Genomic DNA, 15,367 nt, shown 5'->3' with positions numbered 1-15,367 from the left:
AATACTTCCTGCTTAACAGATAACTATTGGTAAATCCTGATGTGAATTTCCATGCTACCATGTTGTAGTCCTGAAACGCCATTTATCAAAAAGAACTGACTTCAATTTTTAAGAAGCCATTAATGCATGCTCTACAAGTGAAAAATGAAGCACCAGAATTCTACTTACTCTGATGTTCTTATTTAAGTTGTACACAATCTACAGCTCACAAGGTAGTTACTTGAAAATATTTCTTTTAAAAATTTCTCTTAAAGTTCAATAGGTAGGGGATACAGTGTTGAGCTTATTTAAATATTTTTATTAGTTTTTTTTAATTTGAGAGAGAGAGCACATGAGTGCAAATGTGGGGAAAGGCAAAGGCAGAGGGAGAGGGAGTCCCAAGCCGATTCTGTGCCATGCAAGAAGCCCAAAGAAGGGTTCGATCTCATGGCTCTGAGATCATGACCTGAGCCAAAACCAAGAGTAGGAGGCTCAGCCAACTATGTACCCAGGTGCCCTTGGACTTATCTAAATAGATCAGTCTCAAGGCTATCCTGTCCAATTTAACAACCCAGAATACCAAAGTTGGGGAACCCCAATGTACTATTGCCTTTGGTTCCATTACATCCCTGGCCATATGCCACTCTCTTTTAAGAAGTAGTGATGCAGGGATCCCTGGGTGGCGCAGCGGTTTGGCGCCTGCCTTTGGCCCAGGGCGCGATCCTGGAGACCCGGGATCGAATCCCACATCAGGCTCCCGGTGCATGGAGCCTGCTTCTCTCTCTGCCTATGTCTCTGCCTCTCTCTCTCTTTCTCTCTCTGTGACTATCATAAATAAATAAAAATTAAAAAAAAAAAAAAAAAAAAAGAAGTAGTGATGCAAGAAAAAGCCACCAGCTTTGAGATAGCCAAACAGGGTTCAAATAAGGCCTCTGCCAGAACAAGCCCTGTATACTTGGCAAGTCATTTACATCTCTAGACCACCATAAAGAGTAAAATGTCACTTATTAACACAGTTATCATACAGATTAATAAATATAAAAATTTAGCCAGTGTCTGACACATGCTAATTGTTCCACAAATGGTTATTAGGAGTATGATGGGAATAAATGACATATTAGTGCTTTTAATTGGCTTACACATAATGAAAGAATGGTATTGATATTACTCTATTAGGTGTAAGTGGCTAAAAAAAAATAAAGGCAACTTCACACTAATCTGTGGTATGTCTATGCCCATTATTCAAATATCAGTTACAGCAGTATCTCATAACTTAATTCTCCCAACTATATGTGGAAGTTCCATCCAGCTGTCATAAAGTAAAGGGCAATTTACCTTCTCTATGTGAAACTGTGGATTACCGGTTGTTATAGACTAAATGTCTGTGTGTCCATACCCCCACCCCCACCCCAAATTCATATGTTGAAGTCCTAACCCCTAAAGAGGCTATATTTGGAAATGAGGACTTCAAGGAAGTAATTAAGATTAAATGAGGTCATAACGGTGGGGCCTGATCCAATAGGGTTAATGTCCTTATAGAGAGACCAGACAACTCTCTCTCTCCAGCCAATGACCCCACACCCACATCACTCCCCCTGTGTACATGCACTCAAAAAAGGCCATGTGAGGACATAGCACTCAAAAAAGGCCATGTGAGGACATAGCAAGAAGGCCAGGAAGATAGCTCTCACCAGAAACCAAATCATCTGAGACCCTGCCCTTAGACTTCTAACCTCCAGAATTGTGAGAAAATAAATTTCTGTTTTTTAAGCCACCCAATCTATGATATTTTATTATGGCAGCCCTAGCCCAGACATCAAAGTGTACTTGAAAGAACTATAAACCCCAGGGAAAAAGTATTCCTTAACTACCTTTAATTCTTATATATAAGCAGTTAAGCCCACTTAAATGCATAATATGTGCAACTCAGCATCCCTGATGTCTCAACAAATAATTCATGTACAATAAATTATACTTTATACCCCCTCATAGATAGCTCCCAGTACTAAAAGCTAAGAATACTTAAATATATTCAATCAGAAACCACTTGATAGAAAGCTAGCTTTTACAGATCAGGAAACACTGCATTAGCAACAGTAAGAAATATTTAAATGTCAGGATTTAAATATCCAATATAAAGGTGATGATCAAAAAAAAAAAATAAAGGTGATGATCATATCTTTTGACTGAAAAATCCCCTGAAGATGGACTACATCAGACACATGCTACATCCTTATCTTTAATATCTTTTAAAAAAATTATAGTTTGTATGGCTTTAATATTCACGAATTGGGTGCTCCTACACTGCTAGCTGATGTCAAATGTGACTGTCAGGCACACTGCCACTTAAGGTGGCTGTAAATAAACTATACACAGAGCCAAGTGCATCATCTGCAGCATGTTTAAGAATCCCAGTCTCATAGGGTGCCTAGGTGGTTCAGTCGGGCATCTGCCTTCAGCTCAGATCATGATCCTGAGGTCTTGGGATCAAGCCCCATGTCGGGCTCTCTGCTCATTGGGAAATCTGCTTCTCCCTCTCCCTCTGCATGCTCCCCCTTCTTGTGCTCTCTCTCTCTCTCACTCAGATAAATAAAATCTTAAAAAAAAAATAAAAGAATCTCCGTCTTGTAGAGACTTTTACTCCTCATCAGCTTTTCACTTTCATCTCAAGGATTTATTTTACAACCACACCAAGAACACAGACTTCCCTCTTATAAGTGCACATTATTCAGCCCAGTGCTACTGAATAGTATTGAGACATTGGTTATTTATAGCTGAAACAAAGAAGAATTTTTAATCTTGGCTCTAGTACTGAACATTTCAGTATGTCATATAAAGCTCCTTTGATTATCCTCTGGACATGAAGTCTGCCTTTCTTTGCTCATTAGCTGAGTTAGAGGGCAGAAAAAAAAAGCACTTTGCTGATCTTCCAAATATTAACACAATAGTAAACAAGTCAGATTCTGGAAGTGCCAACAGGAATGCTTCCAAACAACTGCAAAAGACTTCAGTAGTAAAGTCACCATTGTTCAATCTGATCCTATATATGGCTAAGTTGAGCACTGCATTTTCTCCATAGGCCTTCCTTATGACAAATTTGTGATTTTTAAAATTTTTTAAAAGAAGCAGGGCAAGGGCACCTGCGTGGCTCAGTCAGTTAAGTGTCCAATTCTTGATTTCAGCTCAGGTCATGATCTCACAGTGGTGAGTTCTAGCCCCATGGTAGGATCTGTGCTGAGCATGGAGCCTGCTTAGATTCTCTCCCTCTGCCCACCATCACCACTCACACATGTTTGCTCTCTCTCCCTTTCAAAAAAAAAGTACCAGCACAATTTTATAGAGCAGATCAATTTAAAAAAAGCATAACAGTTATAACCATTTTCATACACTGGCTGCTTAAGACTGATTTGGAGGGAGTACAAATACAAAGGAAACAAAGCAGAGATAAAGGCAAGACTCTTGAGAGTTCTAAAAATAAGGAAGTAATTGAAATATGCTTGAAGAAAGTGCCAAATACTCTTAAAAGGGAAAAAAAGAGAAAGAGTATAAATAAATGTTATAAAACATCAGTAAAAGTCAGCATGATTGATAGTTTCAGCATTTACATGTTGAGCATCATCATTAAATCCAACTTTAATTCATAAAAAACCTATTGTTAGCAGAGTTAATATGACATGTGAGAAGTACCAAACACTTTGTCTTAAGTGGTCTTATGAACTTTATTTAAACGCAAACAGGTGTGTATTCACTTAATTTAAAATTAGATCTACAAAATTTCCATAGCAGTAATTTAGTAACATGCTTTGTTGTCCAAATAAATATAAGAAGGTCCTGAACTTATTATAATAACTAGTGAAAATTTGAGTTTATATTTAACCCAATTCTAACTCCAACCCACAAGAAATAAGATTACAAGTAAGACTGAGTTCCATGTATATTTTAAAAAGACAGTCTCGGTCATCTTTTTATGGAACTCAATCAACTCACAATGCCGCAAATATATTTCAAAACATAGTTCTTTTACATGCTGATATCACAATATGTAAACATACAGTGCTCTTTAAAGGACAATCCAAAAGTTGTCAATCAAAAGTTCTCTATTCCTCAATGAAGTTAGGAGGCAATCCATAAAAGAGATACGCTGGTGGCACATTCCTGAGCCATCTGACTGATTCTTCTATACACACCCCTGGAGAAAGAGAGATCATGGTGTCATCATGATCCTCAAAAGAAGACGCAGACTTATAATAGCTCATAGACTTCCCTTGGTCATCTGACCACCAATTTGCTGAACATTTGTGGCTGGTTGCATGTCATCATGAGACAGTTGACTTGAAGTAATTTTAATTATACTACATAAATGGAAGAGCTTTAGATTAATAGCAACATTGGCAATGCCCTTTGTCAGGAAATCTAAAACACTTCTGAACAAACTGTTGGGAAGAAACCAGCTGTATCTGCTTCTCATTAGATTTAAGTGGGTTTGATCTTTACAGCTCCAATAAGCAGAGCTATCTTGGAAACAGTGGCTGAAAGAACAGTAGGAATTGCTGACAGGATCCAGATGAAGCTAAATACACTGGTACTGGAGCCATCTCCAAAAATACCATACATGGCACTGATCAGGGGAGAAAATCTCAAAGTTCATTAGAACTCCATCCTGGACATTGGTGATGGAATGATGTATCTTGGTAAATTACACTAGACTTGCATATGTCCATTAGTTCCACAGTGGTACCATTCTTGCTGATACAAGAGATCAAGGAAAACCCTTCACAAACACCAGTGGGACCCATGGAATACAAGGCCCAGTGGAAAACAAATGATGGTGCCAGCTTTGGTGAAGCATCCAGCCTTCCCATCATCAGATAGGCTGATAATGCACGTGTCAGAGTTCATTTTAGAAATAGGAGAATAGATGAGGCATCTGGCTGGCTCAATTGGTAGAACATGCGACTCTTGCTCTCAGGGTCATGAATTCAAGCCCCATGTTGGGCATGGAGACTACTTAAAAAAATTTTTTTTAATTAGGTAGTGTATCACGGTTGATGTCTATGCATTGTGGCCTCTGTTATGAGACAAAACAAGATGAGTGGCATATGAAGATCATCAACACATGGAAGCTTTCGCTTTGGTTGCAAAATTAATAAGTATCCTTAAGGCATAATTCAAGCACATGGTCGGCTCCTCTAGGGCCTGCCTGCATCACAATGATGTGACATATGTATATATTGTAAAAGGATTCCCACCATTGAGATAATTAATATCTGTCACCTCACAGATTTTTTATTTATATTTTTAGTAGAACACCTGAGTTCTACTCTCCTAGCAAATTTCAATTATATAGTATTATTAACTATAGTGACCATGTTATACGTTAGATCCTCAGATCTGATTCATCTTTTTTTTTTTTTAGTACAGTTCACACATGTTACATTAATTAGTTTCAGGTATCCAACATAGTGTTTCAGCTTCTCTATATGTTATGCTATGCTCACCTCAAGTAAACCTACCATCTATCACCATACAATGCTATTACAATACCATTGACTATATTCCCTACGCTGTACCTTTTAATATCATGACTTACTCATTCCATAATTGGGAACCTCTATCATCCACTATTCTTCACCCATTTCACCCACCTCTAAACCCTCTCCCCTCTGGCAACCATCAATTTGTTCTCTGTATTTATAGGCCTGATTCTGCTTTTTTCTTGTTTGTGCATTTATTTTGGTTTTCAGATTCCACATGTAAATGAAATCATGTGGTATTTATCTTTCTCAGTCTGACTTATTTCACTCAGCATAATACCTTCTAGGTACATGTTCTCAAAAATGGCAAGATCTCATCTTTTTTATGATTGAGTAATAATACACACACACACCATATCTTCTTTTCCATTCACCTGTCAACGGATACTTGGGTTGCTTCCATATCTTGGCTATTGTACATAATGCTGCAATACACATAGGGGATCCTGTATCTTTTCAAATTATGATTTTTGTTTTCTTTGAGTAAATACCCAGTAGTAGAATTACTGGATCATATGATGATTCTATTTTTAATTTTTCGAGGAACCTCCATGTGGTTTCCCACAGTGGCTGCACCAGTTTACATTTCCACCAGTAGTACATGACAGTTCCTTTTACTCACATCCTCTTTTTGGGCACCTGGGTGACTCAGTTGGTTAAACGTCTGTCTTTAGCTTAGGTCATGAACTCACATCCTCTTTTTTATTCTACCATTTCACAGATGTAAGGTGATATCTCGTTGTGGGTTTTTTTTGTTTGTTTTTTGTTTTGCAATCTCCTGATGATAAGTGATTTGAGCATCTTTTCAAGTTGTCTGTTGACCATCTATGTGTTTTCTTTGGGAAAATATGTATTCAGTTCCTCTCCCCATTTTTAATCAAATTATTTGGGGTTTTAGGGCAGCCCCAGTGGTGCAGTGGTTTAGCGCCACCTGCAGCCTGGGGCGTGATCCTGGAGACCCTGGATCAAGTCCCACATCAGGCTCCCTGCATGGAGCCTGCTTCTCCCTCTGCCTGTGTCTCTGCCTCTCTCTCTCTCTCTCTCTCTCTCTGTCTCTATAAATAAATAAATAAATAAATAAATAAATAAATAAATAAATAAAATTATTTGGGGTTTTAGCATTCAGTTTTTATATATTTCAGATATTAACCCCTTATCAGAGATATAATTTGCAAATATCTTCTGCCCTTTATGTTGCTTTTTTGTTTTGTTGATGATTTCATTCACTATGCAAAATGTTTTTTTTATCTTGGTATTGTTCTAAGGGTTAATTTTTATTTTTGTTTCCCTCACCTGAGGGCTATCTAGAAAAATGTTGCTATAGCTGATGTCAAAGATGTTACTGTATATATTTCTTCTAGGAGTTTTATGGTTTCAAGTCTCACATTTAAGTCTTTAATCCATTTTGAGTTTATTTTTATATATGGTGTAAGAAAGTGGTCATTCTTTTGCATGTAGCTGTTTGGTTTTCCTAGTACCATTTGTTGAAGAGACTATCTTTTCCCAATTACATATTCTTGCCTTGTTTGTCATAGAGTAATTGACCATTTAAGTGTAGATTTCTTTCTGGGCTCTCTATTCTGTTCCATTATCTGTTTTTTGTGTGCCAGCACCATACTGTTTTGATTACTACAGCTTTGTAGTATATCTTGAAATCTGGGATTATGATACCTCCAGCTTTGTTTTTCTTTTTTCAAAATTGCTTTGGTATTCAGGATCCCTTGTGGGTCTATGTAAATTTTAGTATTATTCATTCTAGTTCTGTGAAAAATGCTGTTGGTATTTTGATAGGAATTGCACTGAATCTGTTGATTGCTTTGACATTTTAACAATATTAATTTTTCCAAAAAAAACCAATATTAATTCTTCCAATCTATGAGCCATGGAATATATTTCCATTCGTTTGTGTCATCTTCAATTTCTTTCATCAGTGTTTTAGTTTTCAGAGTACAGATCTTTTACCTCCTTAGTTAAATCCATTCTTAGCTTTTTATTCTTTTTTGGTGCAATTGGAAATGGAATTGTTTTCTTAATTTCTCTTTCTGCTACTTCATAATAGTGTATAGAAATGTAACCAATTTCTGGGTATTAGTTTTGTATTCTGCAAATTTACAGGATTCATGTATTAGCCCTAATAATTTTTGGTAGATTGTTTAGGGTGTTCTACTTATAATATCATATCATCTGCAAATAGTGACAGTTTAACTTCTTCCTTAACAATATGACCGTATTTTATTTGTCTTATTGCTATGTCCAGGATTTCCAATACTAATGTGGAATAAAAGTGGTGAGAGTGGACATCCTTGTCTTGTTCCTGAGTTTAAAGAAAAAGCTCTCAGTATCAAACATTAAGTTTGATGTTTGCTGCAGGTTTTTCCATATAGAGCCTTTATTTTATTGAGGCCAATTCCCTCTAAACCCACTATGTTGAAAGCTTTTATCATATATGAATGTTGAACTTTGTCAAATTTTTTTTCTACATCTATTGAGAAGACCATATGGTTTTTACTTTTCATTTCGTGAATGTGGTATATCACTTTGATTGATTTGCAAATATTGTACCACTCCTGCATCCCTGATAATGTTAGTCTTGTAGAATGTATTCAGAATCTTTCCCTCCTCTTCTAGTTTTTGGAACAGTTTGAGGAAAATAGGTATGGACTCTTCTTTAAATGTTTTAAGAATTCACCTGTGTATCCATCTAGTCCTGGACTTTTTCTGGGAGGGGGGTTGCTTTTTGATTATCAATTCAATTTCATAACTAGTATTGGTCTTTTCAGATATTTTATCTCTTCCTACTTCAGTTTTGAAAGATTGTATTTTTTAGGAATTTACCCACTTCTAGGTCGTCCAATTTGCTGGCATATATTTTTTTGTAGTATTACAATCCTTTGTGTTTTTGTGGTGTCGGTTGTTATTTCTTTCACTTCTGATTTATTTATTTGGACCCTTTTTCTTTGTGTCTTGATGACTTTACCTAAAGGTTTATCAATTTTATCTTTTCAAAGAATCAGTTCTTGGTTTCACTAATCTCTCTCTTTCTCTCTTGTCTCTGTCACTATTTCTGCTCTGATCTTTAATATTTTCTTCTGTGTACTCAATTTGGGCTTTGTTTGTTCCTCTTTTTCTAGTTTGTTTAGGTGTATGTTTAGATTATTTAGTTAAGCTTTTTCTTGTTTCTTGAGGTAGGCCTGTATTATAATAAATTTCCTTCCTAAAACTGTTTCCACTGTGTCCCAAAGATTTTGGACTACTGTGTTTTTTCATTTTTATTTGTCTCCATGTATCTTTTTTTCTTTCTTCTTTGATTTCTTTGTTGACCCATTGGTTGTTTAGTAGCACATTGTTTCGCTTCCATGTGTTTCTGTTTTTTTCCAGTTTTTTTCTTGTGGTTGATTTCTTTTTTAATACCATTGTGGTCAGAAAAGATGCAAGAAGTGATTTCAATCATAAATTTATTGAGACTTGTTTTGTAGCCTAACATGTGATATGTGTTGGAGAATGTTCCAGGTGCACTTGAAAATAATCTGTGTTCTATTGGTTTTTTTATGGAATGTTCTGCATATATCTGTTATGTCCATCAGGTCTATATGTCATTTGAAGACATTGCTTCCTTAATAATTATCTGCCTAAATGATGCATTCGTTGATGTAAGTGGGGTGCTAAAGTCTTCTATTATTATTCTATTGTCAATTTCTCTCATTAAGTCTGCTAATATTAGCCTTATGTATTTAGGTGCTCCTAAGTTGATGCATATTTATCATTGTTATATCCTCTTCTTAGATTGATTCCTTTATCATATGTAATGCCCTTCTTGTCTCGTGTTAGTCTTTGTTTTAAACTGTATTTTTTCTTATAGAAGTATTGCTACCTTGGGTTTTTTTTTTTTCATTTCCATTTGCATGAAATATTTTTTTCCATCCCTTCACTTTCAATCTGTATGTGCTTTAGGTCTGAAGTGAGTCTCATATCTTATCCATCTTTTATTTGAAATTGTGTACCCCTATATCAACCTCTCCTATTTCTCTTACCCTCTCACCTAGCTTCTGACAATTACTCATCTAGTCTCTGTTTACATGAGACAGACTTTTCTTTAAATTCCAAATATAAGTGATAACATGTAGTGTTATTTGTCTTTCTGTATGTGGCTTATTTTACTTAGCATCACATAGACCAAGGTCACCTGTACTGTCATATATATACATATGATATATATATATATCATATATATCCTTTATCCATTCATCTGTCAATGGGCTCTTAAGTTGTTTCCATATCTTGGCTTTTGTGAATAATGCTGCAGTGAACATGGGAGTGAAGATAATCTGTTTAAGATAGTGATTTTGGTTGCCTTGGATATACATTCAGAAGTGGAATTGCTGGATTGTATGATAATTCTATTTTTAATAATTCGAGGAACTTCATACTCTTTTCCATGGTATATGGCAGTATGGGTATCCATAGATTCATCTTATTTAGTACTCTGTGTGTTCCTGCATCTGATAGCTGTTTTTTTATCCCAGTTTAGAGAATTTTTTAGTCATTATTTCTTTGAATACACTTTGTGTCCCTTTCTTTCTTTTCCACCTTTCTGGGATTGGTGCTCTAGAAGTCCCAGAAGCTAGTTTCACTCTTTTTCATTCCTTTGTTGTTGTTATTTTTTTAACCCCAAGATTCTAAAGCTATTAATATCAAAAGATAACTAGCTCAGGAGGAGGGGAAACAAACAAAACACAAAAGCAAAATCAGAAACTACAAAATTTTTGAATCACAAACACCCATTTTTTTTTTTTTGTGGAAAAAATTTGTTTGTGAGCTAACCATACCATAAATTTCCATGAACTCTCTTAAATCTATCATAATTCAAACTAAATATACTTCCAGTTTCAGGCACAACTTCAAAAACTGCAGACACAGTCCACTGGACAACCTAACTTCATCAGGCAAAAGGCTTAAATGAAAATAGCCATCCACTCCCAAAAAGGTACAATCAGGTAACATCCAGGTCCTTTGCTGATAAATGAGAAAAATACTGCAGAAACCTCAAGTCACCAATTAGTCTACATTCATATGTTCAGGCTTCTATCTTTAATCAACAACTTTTCTAATACACATTTCTTTAAAAATGCTCATAAACTTAAAGATGGTAATCAAGTCCTCTATCAGCCTTCATCTATAATCAAAATATACTCCTCCTTCACATAAGCAGTTTTTCACTCAGATTTATCCCCCCTTCTTCCTGGTAACTAATGATGGGAAGGAATGACAAAAAGTAGTCCTTTGCTCACAGCCCTGAATAAGAGGGGAAAGTAGGAGATCCGTTGCTCTCTTCCATCTGCTCAGCGAGCTCATCCCACAAAGGAAGGTGCTCTGAGACCACACTCTTCCATTTTTCTTTTCTATCATTGACACTGGATTCTGCTCAGATAGAAAATAAAACATAATCTAACCCTGATAATGAATTCCTCCATCAGCCGTGAAGGAGTCCCTCCTTCATCAGAGAACTAGTTCTAACTTTTTTTGAGCTAGATCAGTTACCTAAATTCAAGGAAGCATCCGGGAAATTCAAACAACCTAACTCAAGTCTTTTTGGCTTTCAAATACATTGTTTAGTTGTTAACATCTAACTTACATTTTAAATTACATATTTCCTTGCTAAAGAATAAAATATCATTGAGTTTCCTGAGAATTCACAGGCAGTGGGTGAAGAATTTTTTTTAAAAAATGGCTAAGAAGTAAAAAGAAGACAACTTAGAACTAGAATTTCCCCCAGTAAGTCCAGAAACTTACAAATCTATATGCAGTTGAGCAAGGATTCATGGCCTGTGTGTTTAAGTTTGTAAGAGCATGTATGTGTTTGAAAAGCCCCAAATGATCAAATCGGGGACTATTATTACCCTTTCTTATTTTTACCTTTTCTTATTTTCTTATTATTACCCTTTCATTGTTATGAAAACTAGATGCTTTGTAAATAGATTATCTAGGGTATTCAGACATTTTGTCCTTTCACCACATATATTTGAAGATTCGGTGCATTCTTCTCTATCCTGAAAAGCATGATAATCGCATTGTGAGTCACAAAAATAGAGATGGTATAAGAATACTAAAACGTTGATTTGGCCACCTTATTTGAGGAAAATATGTTCCTTTCTCACTAAATTATGGAAAGACAAAGAAGTTTGAGCTAGAAATATCAACCAAATTTAGATATATCCTGTTTGCAAATATGTGCATAATGATCTGGGAAACAAAGGCAGGAGAAAAATTATTAAATTTCCTTACTACCCACAGTCCATTGACAAGTCTTTGAAGCAGGCAGAATGACATTCCTCTAGGGACTCAGCTGCCTCGATGTTAATACATTGCTAAGGGCAAAAGGCAATCTTAGCCTGATCCCCAGAATTCTCTAAGTCTACTTTAACATACAAAAATTCCCTTGGAAATTTCCTTTATCTCTACCCCCTAAGATACATGTTGGCAACCATCCCCCAAGCATATGGCCCGTCCATATACATCTGAAGGGTCTTATGCCTAAAGCTTTATTAGCCGGTAATAAACATCTTTTTCCCAACATTAGGTAGCCCCTTTGAGGTCCTGGAAACCTTGCTTCCAAATTCCTTAGAGCCTTAGGCTATCCCTAACTCCCTCCCAACTTGAAAGTATGTAATGGGCCACTCCTCATGACCCCAGTGCAACTCTTTCTGCCCATGGGTCCCATTTCCGTGCCTTAATAAAACCATCTTTTTGCACCAAAGACATCTCAAGAATTCTTTATTGGCCATCAGCTTCAAATCCTAGCATCTTTTCCATCATCACATAAGAGGTTACTTAGGTTACATTCTTTTTACCAGTACATTTTTGGCAAATAAAGCTTTTCAGATTGCTTATTATGTACCACTTAAAAATTAATTTGAAATATTTTACATTACTGTATTTACATTTAACCAAGTAAAACTAAATGTAAAGATCATAATTACTTCAATAACTTTAGAGAAAGTAGACCATTGCCTTACAGTGGTATTTTTAAATCCCTAATAATAATAGATAAAACTATAATATTTCACCTGACAAATCTGATCCATGTTTGTGGAACATTCAGAAAATTGGGGAAAACCCAGCAGGGCAAAAGTTTATTTTCCACACTGTGATGATCTCTTAAAAATTGCAAAATTCATCCCTTTCACAAAGGCCACAGTCTAGAGAGCTTTCCTCCAACATTAATCACTTTCATACCTGCTTCAACTTTCTGCAGAAGGTATGACTTCTGGAGATGACTTCTGACATGGTTCTATAGTCCCTGAAGATGAGTTTCAAAATAATGCTGGCTGTCCTACAAGCTATGGAAACACATCGGCTTCAGGTGCCATACTGAACTTACATCAGATTCATTTGCTCTTGCATTTTCTTCCACTGGTGTAGAATAGCTCCTCACTGGATAATCGATATTTATTGTTGTTTTGTAAGTTTCTCCTGCAAATCGTGTGCTGGCTCTTTAGCATCTCTACCAATTTCTCTTGTCCCTTTGCAGAGACCAGTTGCAGGACCAGTGCATCCTCAGATGGGATTCCATTTTCTCCTGCAGTTAGAACAATAATGTCATACATAACGGCTCGCCATTTTTCATTTCAGGCAATGTTTTGAGTTTAAAACAACAATGTTAATAATATGACTTCTTATTTTGGCAACTTTAAACTTAAATCATAAGTGTCCTGAACATTCTATCTATACCCCAACATGAAGCTTTAGGCTCTTCGGGGTTTTTTTGCATATACAAAAACCTTACATTACTTAAGGCTTTAGAGTATCAAAATTTAATAGGTGCTTCTGAAAACCAAAAGTACTAGTTCTTAATATAAAAACTATGTGGTTTTAAATTCCACATACAACCACAGCTCAAAGCACAATACCACTTAGCCTGTGGTTACCCAAAGCTATCCACAGAATTTATCAGTAAACAGAAAATGCTAACTCTGCAATTCATCCCTGCCTTTGGAGAAGATGGATAATGGGATCATAGGTTTTTATGTGTTTATTTATGTACCGGTGAATATCAGGTGCATGTGCATTTGTGTGTATGCATGTATGTTTTCACTTAGGCTTTTCATCAGAGGGTGACCAATTTGATGAGGCATAGGTTCTGTTCTTTTCTTATTTCATAGATTAATGACTTGTTTATGGAATAAGAAAAGGAAAACACAAACCACTAGTGGATGCTAAAAACAAACAACTTAGAAGGGAATTTGGAAGATCAATTAGGAATACTAATTTAATAGGATGACCATAATATACTAACATTCCCTCCTCTCCATTTTTCTACTTAGTCACAAAATTTGTGTAACCACGCAATAGCTGGAAATTTGACTGCTAACATTTCAGACAATTCTGGCCAAATGAAATCACACAATTTCAGAAAAGAGAGTGAAAGATTTTTATCTAACGCCTGAAAATGTAGAGTAACACTTAACTCTACCTATTAACCAACACTACTGAATAATCGGTAACTAAGTGGGCTCACAACTAAACTAATGTTTGTAGTTTGGAATAGGCCTGTTAGGGGAGGGAGTAAAAGTAATATGAGATCTTGCTAGGTATTTTCCTGATAAAAGTCTCATCCCAGACATTGATTTTTTTTTTAATAGAAAAGGCTACTTGAGAAGTTCTGTCCATAAATTTTCTACAAACCACTTTAGCATCAATAGTTTTCTCTCTCTGTGTGTGTATATGTGTATGTGTAATGTTCTTGCCAAGAATACTTTCCTAATTATTTTAGCTTTACATGACACCAAATAGTCAATCTAATTAATTACCTACAATATCCAATGTCCCTTCCTTAGTAAGACTCCCAGGGACCTAAAGATGAAGCATTCCTTTAGATCTCTGCAATGACTACCTAGAACAGGTGCAGTCCCTTCCTAATGATTTGGCAACAACAACGACAAAAGTGCCCAGAGACTGCCAAGATTACTTTCGGTGGCTTTGGTGGTTTGAAATACTAGGGAATTTGACCCTCTCTGAGGTTCCGTGTTAAATGTGACGGAGTTTAGCCATGCTCTCTACTACAGACGTACAGAATCAAGTAGCATCAGAGTCCTTATGGGTCGCCCTCCCCACCCCAAGGTCAATTCTCATTTACAGATGAGAAAAGTAGGCCCCAGGGAAGAAGTGACTAGCCCACTGGATTCTGAGCAGAGCTAAATATCTTGACACCTTGGTCGGTACTCTCCACTTGATGATTTAGATTTAATTCCTGAGTAATATTCCTAAATTCTCCTGATTACTTTTGTCACTGAGATGACTCCAGAGGTAACTGAGACATCTGAATTGGGTTCAACCTGAATGAAGGAACAAGACTCAGAAAATATGCTAGATTTAACCCCAGGCAAAGAAGTGTACCTTGTTCTGACCAAGCTCACATCACACAATAAAAAGAAGGCTGGGATCCCTGGGTGGCGCAGTGGTTTAGCGCCTGCCTTTGGCCCAGGGCGCGATCCTGGAGACCCGGGATCGAATCCCACGTCAGGCTCCCAGTGCATGGAGCCTGCTTCTCCCTCTGCCTGTGTCTCTGTCTCTCTCTCTCTCTCTGTGACTATCATAAATAAATAAAAATTAAAATAAAAAAAAATAAAATAAAAAAAAAAATAAAAAGAAGGCTAACAGGAGTCTGAGTTCTGTCACCCGGTCCCAAATCATCACAATTTACTTTGACCCAGTGGACTGAAACCACAACTTTTGTTTTAGGGTATACTTAGCTCATATTTACCTTGTAGGGATCTTCTTAGTGAATAGAGACATTCTAGGACTTGGGGTTTATAAGTTGAATTATATAAACATGTACGTGCCTGAGCAGGAGGGCT

General features: G+C 36.4%; 1 long non-coding RNA gene across 1 annotated transcript in view; it reads right to left on the bottom strand.

Moving 5' to 3' along the window:
• Nucleotides 1-3,689: 3,689 nt before the first annotated feature.
• LOC118353986 (uncharacterized) overlaps nucleotides 3,690-15,367 on the bottom strand; it is a 43,093-nt gene continuing 31,415 nt past the window's right edge. The window contains exons 2-3 of the long non-coding RNA XR_004813764.2: nucleotides 12,892-13,089; nucleotides 3,690-4,168 (exon numbers count right to left, since the gene is read on the bottom strand). This is a non-coding gene — a long non-coding RNA (uncharacterized LOC118353986). The remainder of the gene's footprint in view (nucleotides 4,169-12,891; nucleotides 13,090-15,367) is intronic.

Source organism: Canis lupus, chromosome 2 (genome assembly GCF_003254725.2).
Source record: "Canis lupus dingo isolate Sandy chromosome 2, ASM325472v2, whole genome shotgun sequence".
NCBI lineage: Eukaryota > Metazoa > Chordata > Mammalia > Carnivora > Canidae > Canis > Canis lupus.
This window is presented reverse-complemented; position numbering and strand designations above follow the sequence as displayed.